Below are 24,138 nucleotides of genomic sequence, written 5' to 3'. Positions count from 1 at the left end.
TTAACTTCTGAGTTCCTCATTGATAAAGCTAATGTCTTTGCTCAAGCATGTAGTATGGACGCTTTTGAATCCATATTTGTATTGCTCATCTATGGTTTAGCTTTGTTCCCTAACATTGACGGTTTTGTTGATGTTAACTCCATTAGAATCTTCTTGATTGGGAGTCATGTTCCTACTATGTTGGGTGACATGTATTTCTCTTTGTATTTTAGGAATTCTAAAGGTGGTGGGACTATTGTATGTTGTGTTCCTCTTTTGTACAAGTGGTTTATTTTGCACTTGCCTCAGACGCCTACTTTTTTAGAGAACAAGCAATGTCTATGGTGGTCTCAAAGACTTATGTCTCTCACTAATTATGATATTGTTTGGTTTGATTCTGCATTGAGTAGCTTGGCTATTATTGACAGTAATTGTGAATTCTCTAATGTGCCTCTCATTGGTAACCAAGGAGGAATCAACTACAACCCTGCTTTGGCTCGTCGTCAACTTGGGTTCCCCTTGAGAGATAAACCTAATAACACTCAGTTAAAAGGTTTGTTTTATCAAGAGGGTAAAGATCCCCAACATTTGAAACAAAGGATGTTGCATGCTTGACATAATGTGCATAGGAAAGGAAGATCCGAGCTTGGTCCATGCAACTGTGTAGCTTTGGAAGTTTACACTATTTGGGTGAAGAAGAGAGCTTTGGAGCTGAAGATGTCGTACGCTTGTGAAAGACCTATATTTATGGTTGTGGCTGAGCCATAAACTCTCCCTAACCAAGATGTAGAGGAGTTGGAAGACGCACTCACCAAGATGAAGCAAGAGAAGGGTATGTGGAAAGAGCGGTTTCATGCTTTGAGCCGAAAGCATGAGAAGTTGCAGCTTGACTCGAAAGATAAGGATGCGCTTATTGAGATTCTTGAAGACTGAGCAGTGAAGAGACAGAGAGAGCCAGAGGGTGTATCTTCCTCTAGCATGTCTCAACCTTCCGGTGCTTGGAAGAAGATTATTGATCAGCTAGTTCTTGAGAAGGCTCAGATGAAGACATCCTTTGAGTCCGAGATTATACGCATCCGAAGGAAGTATGCACCCATAGCCAGTTAATCTAGTGCAGTTACTAAAGGATCCTTAGGATGATAGTTTCCTTTTCTCTTGTATTCATACTTTGGTTTCTGAAATTGTACTCAGTGTAATCCTTCCAATTTTTATGAATAAAAAGATATTATATGGTCAATCAAATTGTTATTATTGTTATTATCTAAGTATATATTTGAAAGTAGGACTTCATATGTTCCTTGAAATTAAAAACAATAAAAAACATTGCATTTCAGGTATCATGTGCATAACAGTTTTCTTCTGCCATATGTCTTATCAGTTTTTCTTCTATGCATCAGCCAAGCTGACTCACTGCTATAATACTTGCACTAATCAACCGAAGATCATGGAGCATCTAGAGCAAGAGAACCGAGAGCTGAAGGACGAGATATCCAGATTAACGACACTGATAGAATATGTGATTGCTAACCAGAACCAGTCATCACCAACTCCGTAACTCCTCCTCTCCAGAGGACTGTCATTTCTGAGGTTGCTACCTCAACTATTCCTGTTGCGACTACCAGTCAATCCATTCCTTCTATGCCTTATGGATTCCCTTGGGGAATGCCATCAAATTTTATGCTAGAAGGGTATGCATCCACATTTGTTTCTCTACCAGCATCTAGCCTGTTCATGTCAGTGCCACCTCCGATTATTCACACTTTTCCTCGTGTTGAGGAAACTAGCTACCACTCTCAGCCGTCTGAGGGCCCAAATGTATATGAGAAGATGGATGAGATGAAAGATCAGTTCTTCGAGCTATGCAAAGAGTTGAAGACTCTGAGAGGGAAATACTTGTTTGGGAAGAGTGCTGATGAACTCTGCTTGGTCCCCAATGTTAAGATCCCGGTGAAATTCAAGGTCCCTAACTTTGAAAAGTACAAAGGGAATACTTTCCCGCTAAGCCATCTTGTTGTGTACGCCAGAAAGATGTCTACTCAGACTGATAATGATCAGTTGTTGATTCACTATTTCCAAGACAGTTTGACTGGAGCTGCCTTGAGGTGGTACATGGGTCTGGACAGTGCAAGCATCCGTACTTTCAATGACTTGGGTGAATCCTTTGCCAAACAGTATAAGTACAACATGGATATGGCGCCTGATAGAGACCAGTCTAGGTCTATGCCTTAGAAGGATAAGGATACATTCAAAGAATATGCCAAGAGATGGAGAGAACTGGCTTCCCGGATAAGTCCATGTTGAAAAGTATATTTTCGGCAAATATTTTAATATCGTATCCACAGAGATTGGTTGTTATTACCGCCGTTCTATAATCCAAATTGTTATAAGTTTAAAATGTAACCAAGTTGTTTTGTTTGAAAAGTTATCTTTTGAGTAAAATGTCACTAAAACAATAAAATAGTTTTAATCAAATGTAAAAGGCTTGGCAAGATTGGAGTTCACTATTCAAATTTCTTATGATTCCTTATGACAGCTATATAGACTTAAAATTATTGATGATATTCAAGTATCCTCTCAATATCATTTATCTTTAAATGATATTCTGATAATCACTATATTAATGGTTAAATGATTTCTCTACCTAACTATCAATATAACAATCTTTAATGTTTGATACAAAAGAAGAGTAGTGTATAAATCTATTTCTACAACTCATTCACTACTTGAAAGTATATTTTAAGTCAAGACTTGAATAATCTTTCTCAACAACTACTCAAATCTAAATATTCAAAATAGGGCAAAAATATCATTCAATATATCAATAACCTTTTGTCATATACAAGAGTCAAATGGAATACATAAACAAATAGGAATAACTACTACCTCCAATCTTGACAAAATGGGGTTTAGCTCCTCATCATCATTTTGGACAGCAAAATGCAATAGCAAACTAAACTGTGTTTTTCTTCTACAATGTGTGAATATTTCTATTTTTTTCATTCTGTTTTCTTAAAGAGTTCAACCTTTCCTAAAATGTTCATTTTCATCTAAACCTGAAAAGCACTCTAAAAATGATACAAAACGGTCACACTAAAGTTGGGTTGAAAGCAGAACACTTGGCCCAAACAAAATGCTTGCTGGTTTCGCAAGGTTCGCGGCGCCATCCCTGGTCGCGGCGCGAACTGAAGCAATTTCAGCTTCCTTGCCTTGCAAGCTTCATTCAACAATTCTCCCAAGTGTTATTCTTCCAAATTATGCTTCCAAATTGCTATTGAAACTTCTTCCAAATTATGCTTATGCACTCCAATGCTCCCTTGTCCAAAAACTCTACAAAACTAACAAATACGTGAAATATCTACTTAAAACATAATCACTTAAACTTAATTGCATTTATACAAAATTGTGAGAATAAAAGTGTGTAATTCAATCAAGAAATGGTAAAAGGGACCAATAAAATTATATGAAAAGTAGTACTAATTGGTCCCTAACAACTCTCCCCAACTTATCATTTTGTTTGTCCCTAAACAAAAGTTTTCACCAAAACAACCAAAGCAATGAAACAATAGATTGGAACTAGGATTAACCAAGGATATTCAAATGGTTCAAAAGTGTATGGCCTTTTCTCAATCCACCTATCTCAATGCTAGACAAAACATGAATAAGAGCAATGGCTGAGTGCAAATATCATACCAAAGAATTCAAAGCAATACATGTCAAAATTGAATCAAACTTACACACACATCATAATAATGATGAATAAATATGAAGGTTTACTTTCACTCATCCAAACAGTTAAATCAACAACTACTCGAATCATGCGGTCATGAAAGCAAATACTAAATCATGTGAAAAATGAGAATCAAGAGGTCTTTCAAAGGTTATAATGTGGCTTGGATTACAAGAAAGGATATGATTAAGAGAATTCAACAAAAATGCCTATCCTAAGGGAGCATTCCCATACATTCAACTCAACAACAATTTCCGTTTCTTTGATCCCCATCTTTCTTCTTTTCTTATTTTTCACATCCACACAACCATGAGCTTTTTCTTTGTTGTTTTTCTTTCTTTTCTTTTTCTTTGCTCTATAGTTTCAAAGGTGATTTCTTTTTCTTGTTTCTTTTCACACTTTCTCCCTTTTATAAAACATCACTTTTCCAAATTTCTAATCAACTCTTCTAATTTACTCTCCCCAACTTTAGATTTCAAAACCAAATTTATTCAATAATGCTCCCTACTTAGACATAGGCGAAAGGCAAAATTTTCAAACAATCTCGGTTTGAAGGTTCAATTGAAACGAAAGAAATTAGGATTCATTTATTCACAAAATTTTCAATTGACTTTACACTTATCAATCAAATGAATCCTAAAACAAGCTCAAAGGGGGTTAACTAAGGATCACTCCTCACAAGGTTAGTTGATTCAAAACTTTTTGATCAAGTGGTTTTTCTCATAACAAACAATGCCTCTATCATTTTCACAATTTTCACAAAAATAGATTAATGCATGATTTAGCATGATAAGAATGAATTGAAATAATATTCGGTTTCCCACATTTAGTGTACAATGGAAAGCTACCTCACAATTGGTTAAGTCCTATTTTGATTCAAAAATGACATGTATCTCAATGAATTTATGATATGGAATTTGCAACACACCATCAAACTACTCATGTTAAGTCTAGAAAGCGATAAAGTGTACCTTGAAATGCCGACACTAATTCTTATCATCACCACTCGAAGTGTCCTATGCTTCCTTCTTTGCAAGCATTTCTTGGTTGCTTTAAGCTTAACTTAAGAATAAGAACAATTAAACAAACAAATGGGGTATACCAAATTCATTGTAACACACTATTAAATCTCACAAAAGATTCATGCAATTAACAAACAAAAGTTTATGGTGAAACTAGAGCCACCAAAAGTACAATAGTAATTAAACAAAAACCATAATAATAAAAACTCAAAATAAAAATCTACTACTACTCAAACAAAATCCTCAATCTTCCTCATCATGACCACCACCAATGGATCCAAGGACATCCTCCATCTCATCATCATGGGTCGCACCACCTCCTGCACCCCCCATAAAAGCTGGCATGCCCTCAAGCCAATTAGCATAAGCAGCATACTCCACCTGGGAAGGAAAAGTGCGGGTTTCGGGCGCAAGGAAGGTGTTCTGAAATTGATGCTGCATATCATTAAAAATGAATGATTGAGACCTCCTAGATGCCTCAAAGCTCTCACAGCAGTAGGTAGCAAACGCCATCTGATCGAATGCTGGCGTACTGCGGGCTCGGGGTCTAGAGGAAGAAGTGTCAGCTCCTTCAGCTCTGTCCATCTGGCTCTGGTAAAACCTGTTCAGATAAGCATCATTAATAATACTGGTGATAGACAAGTGTACCTCACCCGGAATGGGAACATTTGCCCTTCGGCAAAGACCCATAATCAGCCCCGGATATGTTAGAACACCAGCTTTCCCACCAAACTTCGTTCCACTAGTAGCAACTTTGCGCATTTCCCCTACAATGATGGATGCCACATCTACTGATTTACCAATCATGATGTAGTACAATAGGCATTCGACATCCAATGGAATGGTGGTGATGTGGCTCCTTGGCCGAATATGATTCAATAGAAGCACCAAATAGGCCCTTGCTTCCAAGTTCAAACTCTCCCTCTTCTAAGACTTCGGGAATCCATGATCATTCAAATCATAAGTCCTTCCTTCAAGGCATAGATGAGTGCTCATAGTAGGAAGGTCCCAATCGTTGGCCATTTCCTTGGCACGGTACTCGCACCGCCCATTTTCCGCCAAAATGAGAGGATTACCCAAATACGCGTTGATCGCGTCCCTACTGAAGGAAATGATCTTTCCCCTCACTCTTGTCTGATAGTGAAATGCCACTCCCTCTTCCAGCTGAAGAGCATTGGCGTAGAACTCACGCACAATGTCATAATTTATCTCTGGCTCCGGTTCACAAATCTTGTTCCATTTTCTTCTTTCAAAATTCGACACCAGCTTCCTATAAGTTCCACCCGGTGACAAGCGGATGAATCTTTCCGGTTGAATGGTTCGTTTGATCAATTTTTCGAATCTCTCCTCGTGCTCATCACTAGTGAATCATCGCACGGATCGAGAAGGACCGAAGCTCGTGGTTTTGGTACGTTTTGACATCTGCAACAAAATTAGAAACAACCATATAAGAGCCATAAGAGAAGTTAGCATTCAAAATCAAAAATCATGAAACTGAAATTTCCCAGTTCGCGGCGCGAACCCTGCGAACCAGGAGAATAACAGCAGCCTCTAGGGTTCCTATTGCTAACAACTTTTAACAATCATAACCACAATCCCTTACTCAATCCTAATTTGAATCCTCTATAGACATGCAAGGCTATTTTCAGCATCTATATCATTTTCTAGCAAAACCCTATTTCACCTAAATGAGGAACAAAGAGGAAAAGGGAAGAGATTACACATACCTTTGTTGAGGATTGACTTGATTCTTTAAAAAGTTTGGGATTTTTGAAGTGGAGAGGAGTAATTGTGAATTTGGAAGTGGGGTAGTGAAAGTGATTAAGAGAATTGTGAAATTATGAATTTGGAAATGAAATAGGAATAACACCAAAACAAAACTTAAAAGGTTCTGCCACGCTCAGTTCGCTGGACGAACTTTGTTCGCGGTGCCAACCTGAATTTTTCCATTCAGTTCGCGAGGCGAAGGCTGTTCGCGGGGCGAACTGAAGGAAATTTTTAAAAATTGTTGGCAGTGGACAGAACTCATTTTTCACATAAAAAGAAACAAAACAAAATACATTAACAACTGAATTGACAAAACTTGAAATGCAAACTTACAACGTTGGGTTGCCTCTGTAACGGGGTATTCGTTACCATTAGAGATATTGACTAAGTCTAAGGTAAACCATACAAGTCGAGTCACCACCGCACTTATATTTATCCAAAGGAATGGTTAGAAAGCGAACAAAAACCTAAGAGTTTTATCGAATCAAAAACTAGTAAAAATGTCAGAGATCGGGGTAAGGGGGTTGGTTATGCAATGGGAAGGTTTTAAGCACCCAAAACATCCTAGGTACTCCTAGGGAGCCCTTTTCACATTTGTTGTAAGGTTGGTATTTTGTGAAAATTTGTTTGTGCAAACATGATTGAAGAGACGAGAAGAGAATATGCAAGTTATTTACATTTTTGTGATTGGATGGATAAACCCATTGCCTACGTACCATCTTAAAAAAGATTAGGATCAAAACCTCGTAGTTCGGGGTAAAAATCTCAAAATGAGTTGGTGAATTGATTGGTCCAAAAGCCTTAAGGTCTTTTATTATCCAAGGGAGAAAACTTAACCTAAAACCACAAATCCACCATGTGAGGATAGCTTCAACATGCTAGTGAGGGGTTAACCATATAATAAGCATGGAAGACTCATTGTCCATCACTAAGGATATAGGTGAGTATTACATCTACCTCAAGGATAACTCAAACCTAATAGCTAAAGGTTATGAAAAGTTTTGATTAAGAAGGTGGCCATTGAAACCACAAAAAGACATTTGATTGGGTTATATTTACCAAGGAAAATTATGTACAAAATATGGTCAAAGTTGACTTAAAGATTCAATTCAAAATAAGTGTTATGAAAGGAAAGTTTGAAAATCAAAAGCATAAGGCTTAGGTTTCTAATGTTTGAAAAGAAATGTTAAATGTTTGCACAAAAAGTTTTGGCTTGGGTTAGAGTGGAGGGAAGAAGAAGAATGGCTAAAGTCCTAATCATACAAGAGGTAAGGGATAAGAGAACAAGACCACAAATGGAGTTCCTCTCTTGAGATCATATTGATGATCCAAGTAGCTCCCATCCTTTGGAATATGCAAGCAAAATAATAGTAAGCTCAAGCAATCAACAATCAATTTAGCTCTTGGAAAGTTCTTCAATGGCTCTTAGATCTCTCTCTCTTAGAAGCTCATGGCAATGGTTCCACACTTAGGCTCAATGTTGGAATCCCTAGCACAAGAACACACACATTAAAAAGTTCCATCAAACAATCAAGAATGAACAAAAAGGAGTTTTAGAGATTGGTCCTTTCAAAGTCCTCTTCAACATTTATAGCATTCTAAAGGCTCAATGCCTAGTTTCTCTTTGACTTTTATAGCACTCTAAAGGCCCAATGCCTAGTTTCTCTTTGACTCCAAATTTGCATAGGGAAAGTCCTAAAGTCTAAGTCCATTTGTCCATTTCTTTGCATTTGGTCCACAACAATCAAAACAAAACACAAGCACAATGATATATACACAAATATGTGCTCAAGTGAGCAAAAGGCAAATTGCATTAACATAAACATTTGCTCAAGTGAGCAAAGGAAAAAAGCAAATGAATAATATGTACAAAGATAATAAATTGCATAAATGTATAGTGCAAGAAGTAAATGTTAATGGTTAATAGTTAATGTTAGTGGTTAGTGTGCCATAAGGAAAATTTAGCGCTATGTTAAGCAATCGTAATTGGACTTATGTAGAAGTCACAACTATCTGAGGCCGGTCAATAATAATGTAGGCAACAACACAAGTTAGAAGTCTTGATTAGTGAACCAAGTTCCAACAACTTGCCATGCCAAAAGAGAAGATGAGAAATGATCTTGTATTGGTTTAAGTCCTTTGCATGATTTAAGAAGCAATCTATCCTTAATGCAAAGCCATTCACTTGATCATTTAATCAAGATGAATTAGATTTGAATCAAGGAAGATTAAACCTCCCTAATCAATGCTAACTTATCAACCTTTAACTCATTGATCAAAAAAGAAAAGAAGAAGAAGAAGATGAAGAAGATGGATAATGGAAATGAAGAAAATAAAGTGCATCAAATAAAAAGGAATGTACCAATCCATAAATGCTGACCAAAGACAGGGAAGATCAAGGTCAAACCATAAAAACCAGAAATGAGATGAAGATTGGAAGTCAAGAAATAAACAAAATATTTTTGGCATTTTTAATAATTGAAAATAAACTTGAATTAAAATATTAAAGAAAGGTCAAACTTCAAAATCACTTCGAACTAACTTTGAAAAGTCCAAGTGAATTATCCCAAGTTCAACAAGGTCTAACAAAGTTTGACAAAAAATTTCAGCATTTTTAAAAATCAGAAACTATTTTTAATCAATTAAAAATGAAGAAAAATAACCTAATTGAACTAAAATCTCAAATAAATCTCAAATCAATTAATAAATTGATGAGAATATTTTTCATAGATCTATCATCATTCAAAGAGGTTGAGAAAATATTTTTGTATTTTTTGGATATCAAAAACTATTTAAAATGAATTAAAAATAACCAGAAAAGAGAAAATTCACAAAAAATATCAAATGATAAAATAAAAAATATTAAAAATCATTTTTAGAAACTAGAATTAAAAAGAGAAATAATGCAATTGGTCCTATATTTTTAGGAATTAAAATGAAAGAGTTATGAATTTTTGAAATAAAATGAAATAAAAGAAATAAAATGGAAATTAGAAAAATCAGAAAAAAGGAGAGGCGTTGGATCCAGTTCATTAATTGACCTGGCAAATCAGATGGATCTCGAGCGCGCGCCTACCAAATGTCTTAGTCAAACGCGTCACACAATGCATTTAAAAAAGTCATAACAAACAAAGGCCATGATTCAATCTGGGAAAGTGATCAAACGGTCCAGATGCAATCTGGCAATGAGACGGTGGCCAGCGCCACCATCTTCTCCGGTGAGCTCCGGCGAAGTTCAAAAAATGCAGAGATTCAAATGTTCATTAAAATGGACGATCTAGGCACCGTTCGAAATGTGAAGTGATGTACATCACTTCTGTGCCACTCACTTCCACTCTAGATTCCTATTAAGAGAGAAATCAGAGATGGAAGTTTGGTGGTGTTCATCATGAACTTGCTCGATTTCAAAAATTAAGCATACAACAATGATGCCTCTATAGAGAGGACTTCAGACAACACAATATCAAGGTCAATGGATCAAAGCATAAAGAGATTCGAAGCAAAAAACAGTTGATCAAAACCTTTGGATTATGAAGCTTTGAGTCTCTTTCCTTGGTTCCTTTGCAAAATAGAACTTCAATGGATCAACTGATGAAGGTTCAGGAACTTTAGATCTGAAAATTCAACCAAATGCAATTGAATTTCAGATATGAATTTTTGAAGAAAGATGAACTTATTTCCTTTGGTATGGTTAGGGATTCACTCTTGCAGCATTTCAGGCGCCTTTAGGTTGGAGAATTATGAAGCATAACACATGTATTTATAGCTGGAAATGGCTGAGTGCATGAGTTTACTCGTGTGCATGGCAAATGGATTTCTCCTTGCATGGGCTTGTGTGATCATGTGGAAGGCCCAATGATGACTGAAACAAGCTGATGAGTTCATGTGAATTGCAACTGGACGTGTACATTAAGTATAAACAGCTCATGCATGGCAATTTGAATGGAATTGCACAAAATGGATTCAATCTTCATGTCTTCGAAAATGGTGCTTCCAAACTCCAAACGCTACCTCATGAGTAATGGTTAGAAAGCTTATTGCATAAGGAACAAATTATATGTTGACCAAATTTCAATTGGGCCTTGGAAATTAGTGAATTTTGGGTTTAAAGTATAGGGTGCAAAACATGCAAAAGTGAAGTTTCCAAATTTGGCCAATGTTCAAGCCCATTTTTCTAAATGATGAAAGCTCCAAATGATAAAACCTTCAACATCAAAGTTGTATATCTTTTTAAGACAATCAATTTGGACTTAAAGTTTGCCTCATTTGGAGTTTTAATGAAGAAGTTATGGACACTTGAAGTTGGACTTTTTTACATTTCAATGCATTTGGCCCAAAGTGACCTATAATGTTTTGCATTATCACATGTATTTCTTTTGAGATTTTGAAAATTTTCTCAACATAACATTTTAATTAGACACAATAAGATTTACAATGCATTTGGTTCCACCTCAAAATCATAGAAAATGAATGAGTTATGTTCTTGGGAAGTTGACCTAAAATTAGGGTTTCAATCAAAATGACCTATAATGTCTTGGAATGGATGATGATCTTCCAAGCCTAAAATAATTTTTTTATGAACATGAAAGTTGTTAATATTGTCCTTAAGAACAGTTTTTCTCTTGGGATCATCTCCATTTGACCAACACATCAAAAGTTAGGTCTCAATGCATTTCAAAATAGTCAGATGAATTGACTGATCAACTTTTCAAGTCCATGCCTCAAATCTTGATGAATTGATGATTGACGGCACTCAAATAAGTTCAAATATGCATGACATGATGGATTAAAGAACTTCCCTTGATGGTATTTGATCATAGGCTGAGGTTGCTTCATGAGCAAGGCACAATTGGTACACAGATGAATTAGGGTTTCCTTGGGAAACAACCCCCAAACCCTTTGATTTGCTTTGATAAAAATGATGAATTGAGACACTAGGGAGGCATATTTGGTTGATGAGAGTTTTGGGAACCATTGCCATGAGCTTTCATATTCTCTTGACTTTATCATTGCACAAAGGATCTCCTAGGAGCTCTTAGACCTTGTGATTGCTCAAGCTACAAACAAGAAATGTTAGTGACATATTTTTGTGCTTTTGGTTAGTAAATAAAATTGAGAAAAGCAATGATATACAATTCAAGCATGCTTGGTGATCTCAAACCACTCACAAGAGGTCCCACCCAAAGGCAAAGGTAACCAATAGGCTTATGATCCTTGAGGCTTTGCAAATGCAATGTTATGATGCCATGAGGGATCTTAGGGCCAAAATTGGGGTCTTACAGATGCCCCTATTTAAGGTCATTCTAGCAGGAGATATGAAGGTTAAAATCTTCATCTCGACGAGGTAGAACGGGCTTAAATAATAACAAAGAGACGAATTTTGGTCCCTACGAGACCTCATGATGCAAATGTATGTATGTAAAAGGGTAATACTTTGTGGGGGATATGTGTCCACAAAGAGAGAAGAAGTCAGGAGAAACTGACAATCCATAGGAGTAACACACTCAATTGGACAGAGATTCTAGGACTCTTATGGGGATAGAAGAAGAAAAACAAAAAAGGATAAATTGCGTGAGCAGGGCACGACTCAAAGCCTGGGGAGCGGAATCCCTAAAAGGATGAATCAATGGAAAGACCCAGGCTGACTCAAAGGCGCATGTATTGGGGAATATGCCAATACAACGGAATTATCCACAAGGATACCTCGGATGAAAATCCGGACTCAGATAGGGGAGAATCCACTAAAGGACCTTGCTGGGAAACATCCAACAGGACTCCTCCGGGAAACACCAGGGCGGGGTATTACCGGTTACTAGGTAATAAGCTCAAAGAGGCATGTAATCCGAACACCGGTATAAGGGTGAAAGAACAACACGCTCGGGGAGAATGAATATCTAAGACTGGTATAAGGGTGAGAGATATCAAACATCCAAAATCATCTGAGGAAAACCTAAAAGGTATATTTCAACTTAGGAAAATCTGACTCCATAGGGGACAAAAGTCATAATAGGGAGAAGAGAGGAGGGAACACCAGGGATACCAGTTATTGGGCATATAATAGTTGACCGACGAGGGCGTGAATTGGGGAATATTCCCAAGACACTCATCATCCAAAAGAAGGATAGAAAGGAAACTCGATAATAGGATGGGTATTCGACTCCGCAAAGGGGATACGAATCTTACTCGACTGAGGAAGAACAAAGACTTCGACCGAAGAGTGCATGAGGCATATTATCTATTACCGTCAGAACGTAGATAACATACTCGCATGGAAGATTATCCACAACCGGTTACTGGGTTGATAAAGGATAAATCGACTGAAAAGAAAGGACATCGGGAATACCAAAAACTGGGTATAATATGATGACCTAATTAAAGGGAGAAACAATCATTTCCAACCAACGGGAAAATGAAAGATGACTCGCTGGGGATACATTGACAAAGGCAATGATCCGGGAGATATACTAAAAAAGGTGAAGGATTATCAATACCGAATATTGGATAATGATAACCGTCAAGGAGGGGATTACATCTACCAAATACTGGGTAGAAAACCACGGAAAAGTAACTGTCATCGGTTAGGATGAATAAAAGGTTAACTCTGCCAAGGGGATAAAAATAGGGTTTACGACTACCGATATGAGGGTAGAAAACCACAGTCTCCACCGTGGAAAAGATGGACAATTACTGGTTATTGAGCAATCATTCATCTGAACTACGGGGGACTGCAAGGATAATCTCCAGAAGCCAAATCTAGGAACAAACTAGAGATGCACAATAAAACAAGACTCATCCCTATGAGGATATAACCCAATGGGGGTTCCATCCCAATATATGTGTTGGAAGGAAACAGAAACAACCATCATCCATGAGGACATAACTCGGTGGGGAATGTGGAAGAAAGGATAAACATTTTCTGCTTATGGGTCTGACTCTTTATGAAGATATCAGACACAGATAATCTGCTTGGGGATATATTACCGACTAACAGAAGATAACAAACAAGGATATATGGCAAAGAATGCAACATGAATATCTGAATGTTAAAACTATGCATATATGCGTGGTTTATGCATGATGAATGCTGACAGAACAGACATATCTAACACAAACAAGTCCACTGATTGGTTGAATAAACATCCGGTACTACATCTCAAGACAGAAAGCCAGGCTCAGTGGGGAACATCCCATCTGTTGAGGGTCAGGGGTACTAGGAAACAAAGACCTCTGCAGGGGAATGATCAACAACCAATCCAACTGGGAACAGGATCACGACACAAATAAATTCTACTGGGGAAGCCACTCCACCGAGGAAATTATCAAAGGGGATGATGGATCTTCGTGGGGATACAACCACCAATCAGGAGCTTCCAAGGTCAACCAAATATTATTCCTACCCAAGAGCTCACCTGTTGAGGAGGAAGGAGGCTGAATACCTTTACCACACACTCTGCTCGGGAGAGGAAACCACAAAAGGTTCCAGAGGAAGAGGATACAAACATGTCAGGAATATGAACAGATGTCTCACCCTGTCGAGAATCCTACCATCCTTGGGAGAGCACTGAAGACGTCCTAATTTCCTTTCATCATTGTGAATGTTCACTTTGTTTAAAAACAAGTTATGAAAAGTTTAATTATTTAAAAACAATGATATTTCTCAATTAAAACACACAAAACATTTGTTTAATAGAAACAAATAAGAGTGTAAATAATTGGATAAAGGCTCAAATTTATTTGATGGAATGGTAGTCTGCAAATGACAAGACTCCATAGATCTTTACAAATTTGAAATTGGTGATATATATTGGAAAAGGGCTACATTGAACATAATGACCATTTCTCCACCAATTCTGGATCCGATGTATTTGAAGCTTCGGTTGATGATGACTGAGCGAGAATCTCTGACAGATGACAGTTTGTAGAACAAAGTCTTGTCAGGATGCAGTTACTTGCCAAATCCCTATTTTTTGCCTAGATTGCCCCAGGGTGAGGTACTCAATCTAGCGGGATACATGTTCATTTTTGTTTATGTCTCTAACTTTTTCCCGGATCGCCCTTTCGGGTTTTCAATCCACCGAGACGCTCATTTTTGCCTAAGCCGCCCTTTCGGGTTTTCAACTTAGCGAGTTATTCTGTTTTTATTTTTAGGCGAAGTATTTCTTGACTGCATCTGAATTCACAAGACGAGTGAAATCCTCCCCATCCATAGTTGCAAGTTTCAAAGCACCGCCAGAAAAGGCTCTCTTAACAACATAGGGACCTTCATAGTTTGGAATCCACTTGCCCCTGGAATCGGGCGCGAAAGACAAGACTTTATTGAGCACAAGGTCACCCTCTCGGAACACACGAGGCTTGGCCTTCTTATCAAAGGCTTTCTTCATCCTTTGCTGATATAACTGACCATGGCACATGGCAGTCAATCTCTTCTCTTCAATCAAATTCAGCTGGTCATAACGACTCTGAACCCATTCAGCATCAGTCAACTTTTCTTCCATCAAGACTCTCATTGATGGGATCTCCACCTCTACTGGGAGCACAACCTCCATGCCGTAAACCAGAGAGAAAGGGGTTGCCCCTGTTGAAGTGCGGACAGATGTACGATATCCATGCAACGCAAATGGCAGCATCTCATGCCAATCTTTGTACGTAACAACCATCTTCTGGATAATTTTTTTTTGATATTCTTATTAGCAGCTTCAACAACCCCATTCATCTTGGGTCTGTAAGGAGAAGAATTATGATGTGCGATCTTGAACTCATTACACAGCTCTTTCATCATCTTGTTGTTCAAGTTAGATCCATTATCAGTAATGATCTTATCTGGCACACCATACCGGCATAGAGTTGATTCTTGATAAATTTCAGGACCACCTGCCTGGTCACGTTTGCATACGATGCCGCTTCAACCCATTTGGTGAAGTAATCAATTGCTACGAGAATGAATCTGTGACCGTTGGACGCTTTCGGTTCTATCATGCCAATCATGTTAATTACCCACATAGAGAAAGGCCATGGTGATGAAATCACATTCAGAAGTGTCGGGGGAATATGAATCTTATCTGCGTAGATCTGACACTTATGGCATTTCTTCACGTATTTGCAGCAGTCGGACTCCATTGTCAGCCAATAGTAGCCTACTCTCAAAATCTTTCTAGCCATGGTATGTCCATTGGAATGAGTACCAAATGAACCCTCATGGACCTCAGTCATTAACAGGTCTGCTTCGTGTCTATCCACGCATCTGAGCATCACCATATCAAAATTTCTCTTATAAAACACATCTCCATCGAGGTAGAAACTGCCTGACAATCTCCTCAAAGTCTTCCTATCTTTCACAGATGCCCCAGGCGGGTAAATCTGGCTCTTCATCGAGCGTAGGCTCATCGCAATCTTTCATTTTCAAATACAGAATCTCCTCATCTGGGAAGTCATACTGAACTGACTAATAATCTTCGATCGGTTGATGTGCCAAGTGGTCAGCCAAGATACTACCTTTAATGGCCTTCTGAGCTCGATACTCGATATCATACTCAGATAACAACATCTGCCAACGGGCAATCCTCCCAGTTAAAGCAGGCTTCTCAAATATATATTTGATTGGATCCATTTTGGATATTAACCAAGTCGTATGATTCAACATATACTGGCGTAAGCGCTTAGCAGCCCAAGCCAGAGCACAACATGTCTTCTCAAGCATTGAGTATCGGGACTCACAATCAGTGAACTTCTTACTCAGGTAGTAGATAGCATATTCTTTCTTCCCAGATTCATCTTGCTGGCCAAGGACACAACCCATTGAATCTTCAAGAAAAGTCAGATACATAATCAATGGTCTTCCTTCCACAGGCGGAGACAAAATCGGAGGTTCAGATAAATACTCTTTAATGCTATCAAAAGCCTTTTAGCAATCCTCGGTCCAATCATGAGACTGATCTTTCTGGAGGAGCTTGAATATTGGTGCACATGTGGCAGTCATGTGGGATATAAATCTAGAAATGTAATTCAAGCGGCCAAGAAAACCTCGGACTTGCTTCTCAGTTTTGGGCGCAGGCATCTCTTGTATTGCTTTGACCTTTGCAGGATCAACCTCAATACCTCTTTCACTAACGATAAAGCCCAATAACTTGCCGCAACGGACTCCAAATGTACACTTGTTGGGATTGAGACGAAGCTTATACTTTCTCAAACGCTGAAAAAGCTTCAACAAGTGCTCTACATGCTCAACTTCCGTTCTCGACTTAACAATCATATCATCAACATATACCTCGATCTCTTTATGCATCATATCATGAAAATAGGTAGTCATAGCTCGTTGATATGTGGCTCCAGCGTTCTTCAAACCGAAGGGCATCACTCGATAACAGAATGTTCCCCAAGGTGTGATGAATGTTGTCTTCTCCATATCCTCGGGTGCCATTTTGATCTGATTATATCTGGAAAATCCATCCATAAATGAGAAGACATTGAATTTAGTTGTATTGTCTACCAACATATCAATGTGTGATAGAGGGAAATCATCTTTCGGACTAGGTTTATTCAAGTCTCTATAGTCCACACACATTCAGACGTTTCCATCTTTCTTAGGCACAGGCACAATATTGGCCACCCGTTGAGGATATGTAGAAGTCACCAGAAACCCCGCATCAATTTGCTTCTGAACTTCTTCCTTGATCTGTAATGCCATATCAGGATGAGTTCTTCTGAGCTTTTGTTTCACAGGTATGCACTCTGGCTTCAAAGGTAGGAAATGTTGCACAATATCTGTATCTAGACCAGGCATGTCTTCATATGACCAAGCAAAGACGTCAACATATTCTCGTAGCAACTCAATCAACCCCTTCTTAACAGATTCTTCCAGGAGTGCCCCAATCTTCACTTCTCGCACACAATCTTCAGACCCCAAGTTGACTGTTTCCAGATTCTCAAGATGCGGCTGAATGATCTTCTCTTCATGCTCAAGTAGACAGGTAATCTCTTCGGGAATCTCTTCAACATTATCTTCTTCCGCCTCAAATACAGGGAATTCAAAGTTGGGAGATGGTGTTGGATCATTATGTTCAATGGGTTTGATTAACCTGCATAATGATTTTGGATATAAAAGAGATTTTAGAATTCAAACCAAGAAAATCATTATGCAAATGAAAAGATTGATTTTATTCTTATTTTAAGGGTTTTATGTGATCACCATTTTCATGCAAAAAGCGAAAAGGGAAAATAATTGGAAAAACAAACATTTAACATGAATTTATTGAATGAAACATCGTTGCATTTATGCGCCAACAATGTCATCACTTCTCCTTTTGGCATGGGAGAAGGGTTTTTAAACACAATGAACATTACTTTGACTTATGGATAACTGTCGGAATATCAACAGCGACCCAATTATTGCAGACCCCTCCAGGGATAATGAAATTGCCAGAATCCTCTTCGTCTTCTTGCAGAATGGTTGCAGCCTATTCATCTTGACTAGTGTGGATGAAACCTCCACTTTTGAACAATCATTACTTGTTGAAGACCCCAGAAGAATACCCTATGCCAGCCCGGGATTTATTGTCTTCCAACTCAATCATTTGCCCCAAGCCAGCAGTTGCACCATGCTTAATGGCCAACTTTGCATCTTTATAGGAGGCAAATGAAGGAGTTCCCTTCTTAATAGTTTCAGCAATAGGTAAAGCTTAGAAGGGAGTTCCAACTTCATCCTCAGCATCTATATAAGAGAAGGAAGACAAATGGCTAACCAGGAGAGCCTTTTCTCCCACTACTACTACCAACTTCTTATTCTTTACAAATTCAATTTCTGGTGTAGGGTGGATGTCACGGCGCCTGCTTCGTGAATCCATGGTCTTCCTAGGAGACAACTATACGATGGGTGAATATCCTGGAAATCACTTGGTCCGATTTTGACTGGGAGATCAACCTCAGCAATCACAGTTTTGCGAGACCCATCGGAAGCCCTCATAACTACTCCACTCTACCTCATGGGAGGCCCCTAATATGACAACTTCGTAAGAGTGGACTTTGGCAATACATTCAATGATGACCCAGTGTCCACCAGCACATTGGACATGGCGTCATCTTTGCAGCTAATGGAGATGTGTAATGCCAAGTTATGGTCTCTTCCCTCCTCAGGGAGATCAACATCACAAAAACTTAAATTGTTACAAGCGGTGATGTTTGCAACAATACTATCGAATTGTTCTATCGTGACGTCGTGATCTACGTACGCCACATCCAACACCTTCTGCAGAGCTTATCGGTGTGGTTCTGAATTCATTAGCAATGATAGTACAAATATTTTGGATGGCGTTTGTAGAATTTGATCTATAACGTTGTACTCACTTCTCTTGATGAGCCTTAGCATCTCATCACAATCTTCTTTCGCATTGCCACTCGGGCCAGCAGAAGCAGGAGTTCTCAACGTAGGGGTGGGTTTAGCAACAAGTGTCGGATTCGGGGCATTCACAGCATTCCTAATCGGGCATTCAACAAAATCAACATTATCACTTCCTCGAGCATCAACTTGAGGTTTTAACAGAGCCGAAAAAACACGACCGCTACGGGTCAGGCCGCTGACGTCAGCAATATTAACAACTAATGAAGAGGGCAGGGGTACCTCTTTCCCATTCTCCAATGCTACAGCATTGTAGCGATAGGGAACTGCCTTCTCGGTAGAATACGGTACAGGGTCGGCTGGTTTAATAGTCAGAGCAGGAGAAACCTTCTGCTTGCTACCATCATACTTGATGACAACAGGCTCGGGTATCCGGAATACCGGAGAAATTACGTTGACTTCAACATCATCTTCATCAACATTTCTGTTTTGAAGGATCTCAATGACTCCCTCCTCCAGCATTTCCTGAACATCCTTGCGCACTTGGCGACAACCTCTCTGATTAACAGAACAGACTCGACATCTATCGTGGTCATGTTTATAATGGCTATAATCACATAGCAAACGATGCATCTCAACCATCGATTGTCGAATATGACTGACATATTTGACTTTATACTTGCCAGGGCAGCCCTGGACCATATTGACAGATTTCCCATGCTCGGGCAAAAGGTTCTTCTTCACATTCGGACCTACGTCCTCGAAAAACAAAATCCCGCTTCTCACAAGGTCTTGCACCTTGGTCTTCAAGGGATAACAATTCTCCACATCATGTCCGGGAGCACCAGAATGATATACGCAGTGAAGCTCATGCTTGTACCACCACTGGGGGTTAGCAGGTACGGCGGGAGGGTCTCGTGGAGTGATTAACTTTCTATCAATCAAAGATGGATAGAGTTCAGCGTAAGTCATCGGAATTGGATCAAAGGTGACCCTCTTCCTCTCGTAGCTGGTGCTGGTATTGTTGGTGTTGTTTCGAGGTTGGTAGGCCTGTTGTTGTGGACGCTGCTGTTGCTGCTGATATTGCTGAGTTTGTTGTTGTTGATAATGTTGGGCTTCTCTAAAAACAGGTGCTATATGAGCCACCTGATGCTGGTTGTTAATGGGGCGAGCAATCTTCCTCTTCACAGAGGGTCTTCTCTTGATATGGGAAGACACGACATGTGCCTCTCCTTCCTTCTTCTTTGAAAAGCTTCTATATTTCTTTGGCGAAGAGCCTTCATCTCGAGTCAAATGTCCTTCACGGACCCCTTCTTCCAGTCTCATTCCCATATTCACCATCTCGGTGAAGTCTGAGGGAGAACTGGCTATCATTCTCTCATAGTAGAATGAACTCAAGCTCTTCAAAAAGATCTTGGTCATCTCTTTCTCCTCAAGGGGTGGTACTATCTGAGCTGCTAACTCGCGCCACCTCTGGGCGTATTTGTAACACCCCAAATTTTGCCCTAAGATTAGTCGAACCATCTCGCGTTCTGTTGCATTTTTGCATTTAACTAATTACTAACAAGTTCTTGTAGTTGGTTGATTTTTGCAGGAAACATCGCGTGGTGCGCTCTTTAGCTTATGAAGGGCAAAACGGTCATTTGTTTACAGCCGGCCGTCAAGTTTGAATTTTGAGTTGTAATCAGGAGCTTTGGTTTGTTTGATCTGGTTGGGAGATTTTAATCGGAAATGGTGTCGGAAGCGAAGTTAGTCGGATAACCATATTGCATTGTACCGTCATTTTATTTTAAATTAATTTTATTTAATTCTATTTTATATTTCATTTCATTTTAAAATAGATCATCTCATTTTAAGTTTTATTTCATTTTAAAATAATTAATCTCATTTTAAGTTTTATTTCATTTTAAAATAATTAATCTCATTTTAAGTTTTATTTCATTTTAAAATAACTAATCTCATTTTAAGTTTTATTTCATTTTAAAATAACTAATCTCATTTTAAGTTTTATTTCATTTTAAAATAACTAATCTCATTTTAAGTTTTATTTCATTTTAAAATAGCTAATCCCGTTTTAAGTTTTCATTTCATTTAATCCCGTTTTAAGTTTTCATTTCATTTTAGATAACTTCATTTTAAAAAAAAAATTATAACTTTATTTCATAGTTTTATTTTAATTCTATTTCCAACATTAAACAAACAGCATATGCAGTGGTTTTCATTTTGTTTTGCATAATCATAATAATAATTTTCCACAAAAATAAGGAATTTTTATTAACTCTTTACACAAAAATAATAATACATAAAATTACAAAAATAATAAGTACATTTTCTACAAAAGGAATCATAAAATTCTTAAGTTACTATACTGTCCGATGTCTATTCGCTCCGATTCTCCGACTTTTCCGACATATCTTCAAACCTGCAAAATGAGCAAAAACAAGGAAATTGAATCGGTTAATTTGACACCCTCAGAGATATCATCATCAGATGTCCGGTTCGCGACCTCGGCCAGAACAGGGCAGATGTTTGTTCTTATCGAAAGGCACCGAAAGATGAAGAGGAAAACTGCATTTTGAGATTGCTTGGCCAAAAAGAGATTATACAGAAAAGAGCTTATTTGAAAAGCCGGTTTGAGAGGAAAATTGCATTTTGAGATTGCTTGGCCAAAAAGAGATTATACAGAAAAGAGCTTATTTGAAAAGCCGGTTTGAGAGGAAAATTGCATTTTGAGATTGCTTGGCCAAAAAGAGATTATACAGAAAAGAGCTTATTTGAAAAGCCGGTTTGAGAAGTGATTTTTCTCAGGAGGACGGTTTGCCCCAAATGGGACCTTAACTCCAATCGTCCTATGAAAAAACACAATTCCAACAAAAAGTCCAACAAGCTGAAATAGTTCAAACAAAACCAATTCAGAAACCAGTTCAGAAAAACAGTTCAGAAAACCAGTCCATCGAACCGGTTTAATTAACAAGTTTTCAAATCCACTGGATCCGTTCAACAATCCAAGCAATAGTTTTTTCCGAAAAAAAAGCAAGCAAATCTAAGAAAACTTTAGAAAACCACACAAGATCCTGTCAAACTCAGCACCAATATCTCCTGGAAAAGAGGCGTTAAGTTCGCAGCGGCGTCGCAAAAATCGTCCAGGCCCATCAAACGGAAGTATAAGAGTTTCATATGGTTCTTCAAAAAAGAGGATCGAAGAGAAGAACTTGCCGTAGCGGCTCAACAACAACAGAGGTTCAGAGGAGCCTCCGCTCCTTCATCATCACCTCGGATCACAAACGGAGAAAGAAAAAGAAGCAAACCTTGAGAATAACGATCTGAACCTAGCAAAGGAAAGCCATCGAACCGTCACCGTCGAAGCCGCAGCCAGAGGCCTCAGAAAGTTCTTATCACCGGCCGTTCTTCACCATCAACAGGTATAGATTTTCGGTCATTACTAATTTTCGGATGATTTCTGTATGTTTCGTGTTTAGGTATAATGAATTGAAGAAGAAATAGGAGCATGCATCAATGGAAAGGAAGGGGAAAGAAGCTTTCGGAAAAGCATCCATGGCGGCGAGGCACACATGCAGGAAGCGAAGAAGAGGAAAAAGGATTGTCAAACCCTAACCAAGACAACCTAGCCTTTTAATTTGTTTCTGCTTTACTGTCCTTCACTATCTTCCACTTTTCTTTTGTTTTGCTCTTTATTTTATTATAATAAACACTATTTTTTTAAAATATTAATATTGAAAAGTTAGTAGGGGTTTAATAATTGGGATTCCTCAAATAGTTGTAGATTTTTATATAGGTTTATTGTAATTAATTTGTTTTAGTAACTTATAGTAAAAAAATATCCTTATACCATTAACATGTTTTAACAATAACCTGTAGTTAGTCTTATTAATTTACTAACTTTTAAAAAAAAAAATTTGTTTCATTAGCAATATGAGTCGTTGGTTAAAGTTAGATTAATGGTAAGGATAAAAGGTCCGCTTGTTAGAAATCTTTGTTTTAAATTAAGAATTAGCTTTTTTTTTTTTAAAATAAAACTTAATTTTCTTTCTTATCGTAAAAATGCAAAAATTAAAATTAAAATAGATCTTTTTTTTTTTTTTTTGTAAAATAATTAAAAATATGACACGGTTTTTTTTCTTAAAATAATAATGAACCCGTAACAAAATTTGTATTTTTCTCCTTCAATTTAGCAGTTTCATTTTTGCCGTTGATTTCTGTCTAACTTTTCACTAATGTTCTTTGTGTTTCTCCTCAGATCATGCTTAAATTCCGATTAATATTTATTCAGTTTATTTTGTTCCATGGATGTAATTTACGCGAGGCCATGGTCGCAGTTTATTTTATTTTTGCATTTTTTTGGGATTTGTAATTTACGCGAATGATCATCGCGACAGCTTTCTTTACTTTCAGCACTTTATTTCTGCCATATAATATTTTGCCATGTTTGCATGTTTTCCCGTTATTTCCCTTCCGAAGGAATTAGGTCTAGCCGTTTGACCGCCGAGTCAATAGCCTTACCCTTTGAATGTTTCAAAACCCTAATCAGCTTAGGCGTCCCGCCGCGGACCCAAATGCCCTTTACCCTAGCTTTAGGTCAAAGAGTCGTCGTACTCTGTTGTAGGGTTTCCCGCCGTGGAATCCCTAATAATTTCAACCCTAATTTTAATTAACAAATTCAACGTAGAGGTTGGAGCCTCCGCACTCCCCGTAAGCGTGTCCTTAAGATACGTTTATTCCCCATTGAAACCTTGACCACAGTCAAGACGTTTCTAACCTCCCTTACGAGGGGAACTACAATTACTCTGATTCCATTCCCGTCAGGATATGTAGGCACAAGATGCGACGTCTTGCCGAGTAAACTTAGGACTAACCCTTAGGTCTCTTTTAGGTCACTTTATCCTTTAGCTCAGTACATATTCCCAACAGATAATAAAAATAAAAAGACATACAATAAACAAAAGGTTCTTGTAGAGTACTACAGAAGTTTAGGGTGCTAGTACCTTCCCTAAGCTTAACCAACCCCTTACCTAGGTATCTCCCCGCATTGTGCTTACGATGCAAGTATAGGTTTTTCCTCTTTTGACCTTGTCCTTCGGATAAATCAAAGAGCGGTTGTGAATTAAGAATTGTGATTCAAGCTAATTAATAGTTTGATATCCTATTTCCACCGTAACAGAAAATGGCGACTCCACTGGGGAACAACATAATTAAGGGTTGCCCCTATTTTGTTTATTGTATGATATTTTTTACTATTAATTGTATGTATATATTATTGTGTATTATGGGGGGTATCTTTGTTGTGAGGTAAG

This window comes from Lathyrus oleraceus, chromosome 1 (assembly GCF_024323335.1).
Source record: "Lathyrus oleraceus cultivar Zhongwan6 chromosome 1, CAAS_Psat_ZW6_1.0, whole genome shotgun sequence".
In the NCBI taxonomy this organism is placed as follows: Eukaryota; Viridiplantae; Streptophyta; class Magnoliopsida; order Fabales; family Fabaceae; genus Lathyrus; species Lathyrus oleraceus.
This window is presented reverse-complemented; position numbering follows the sequence as displayed.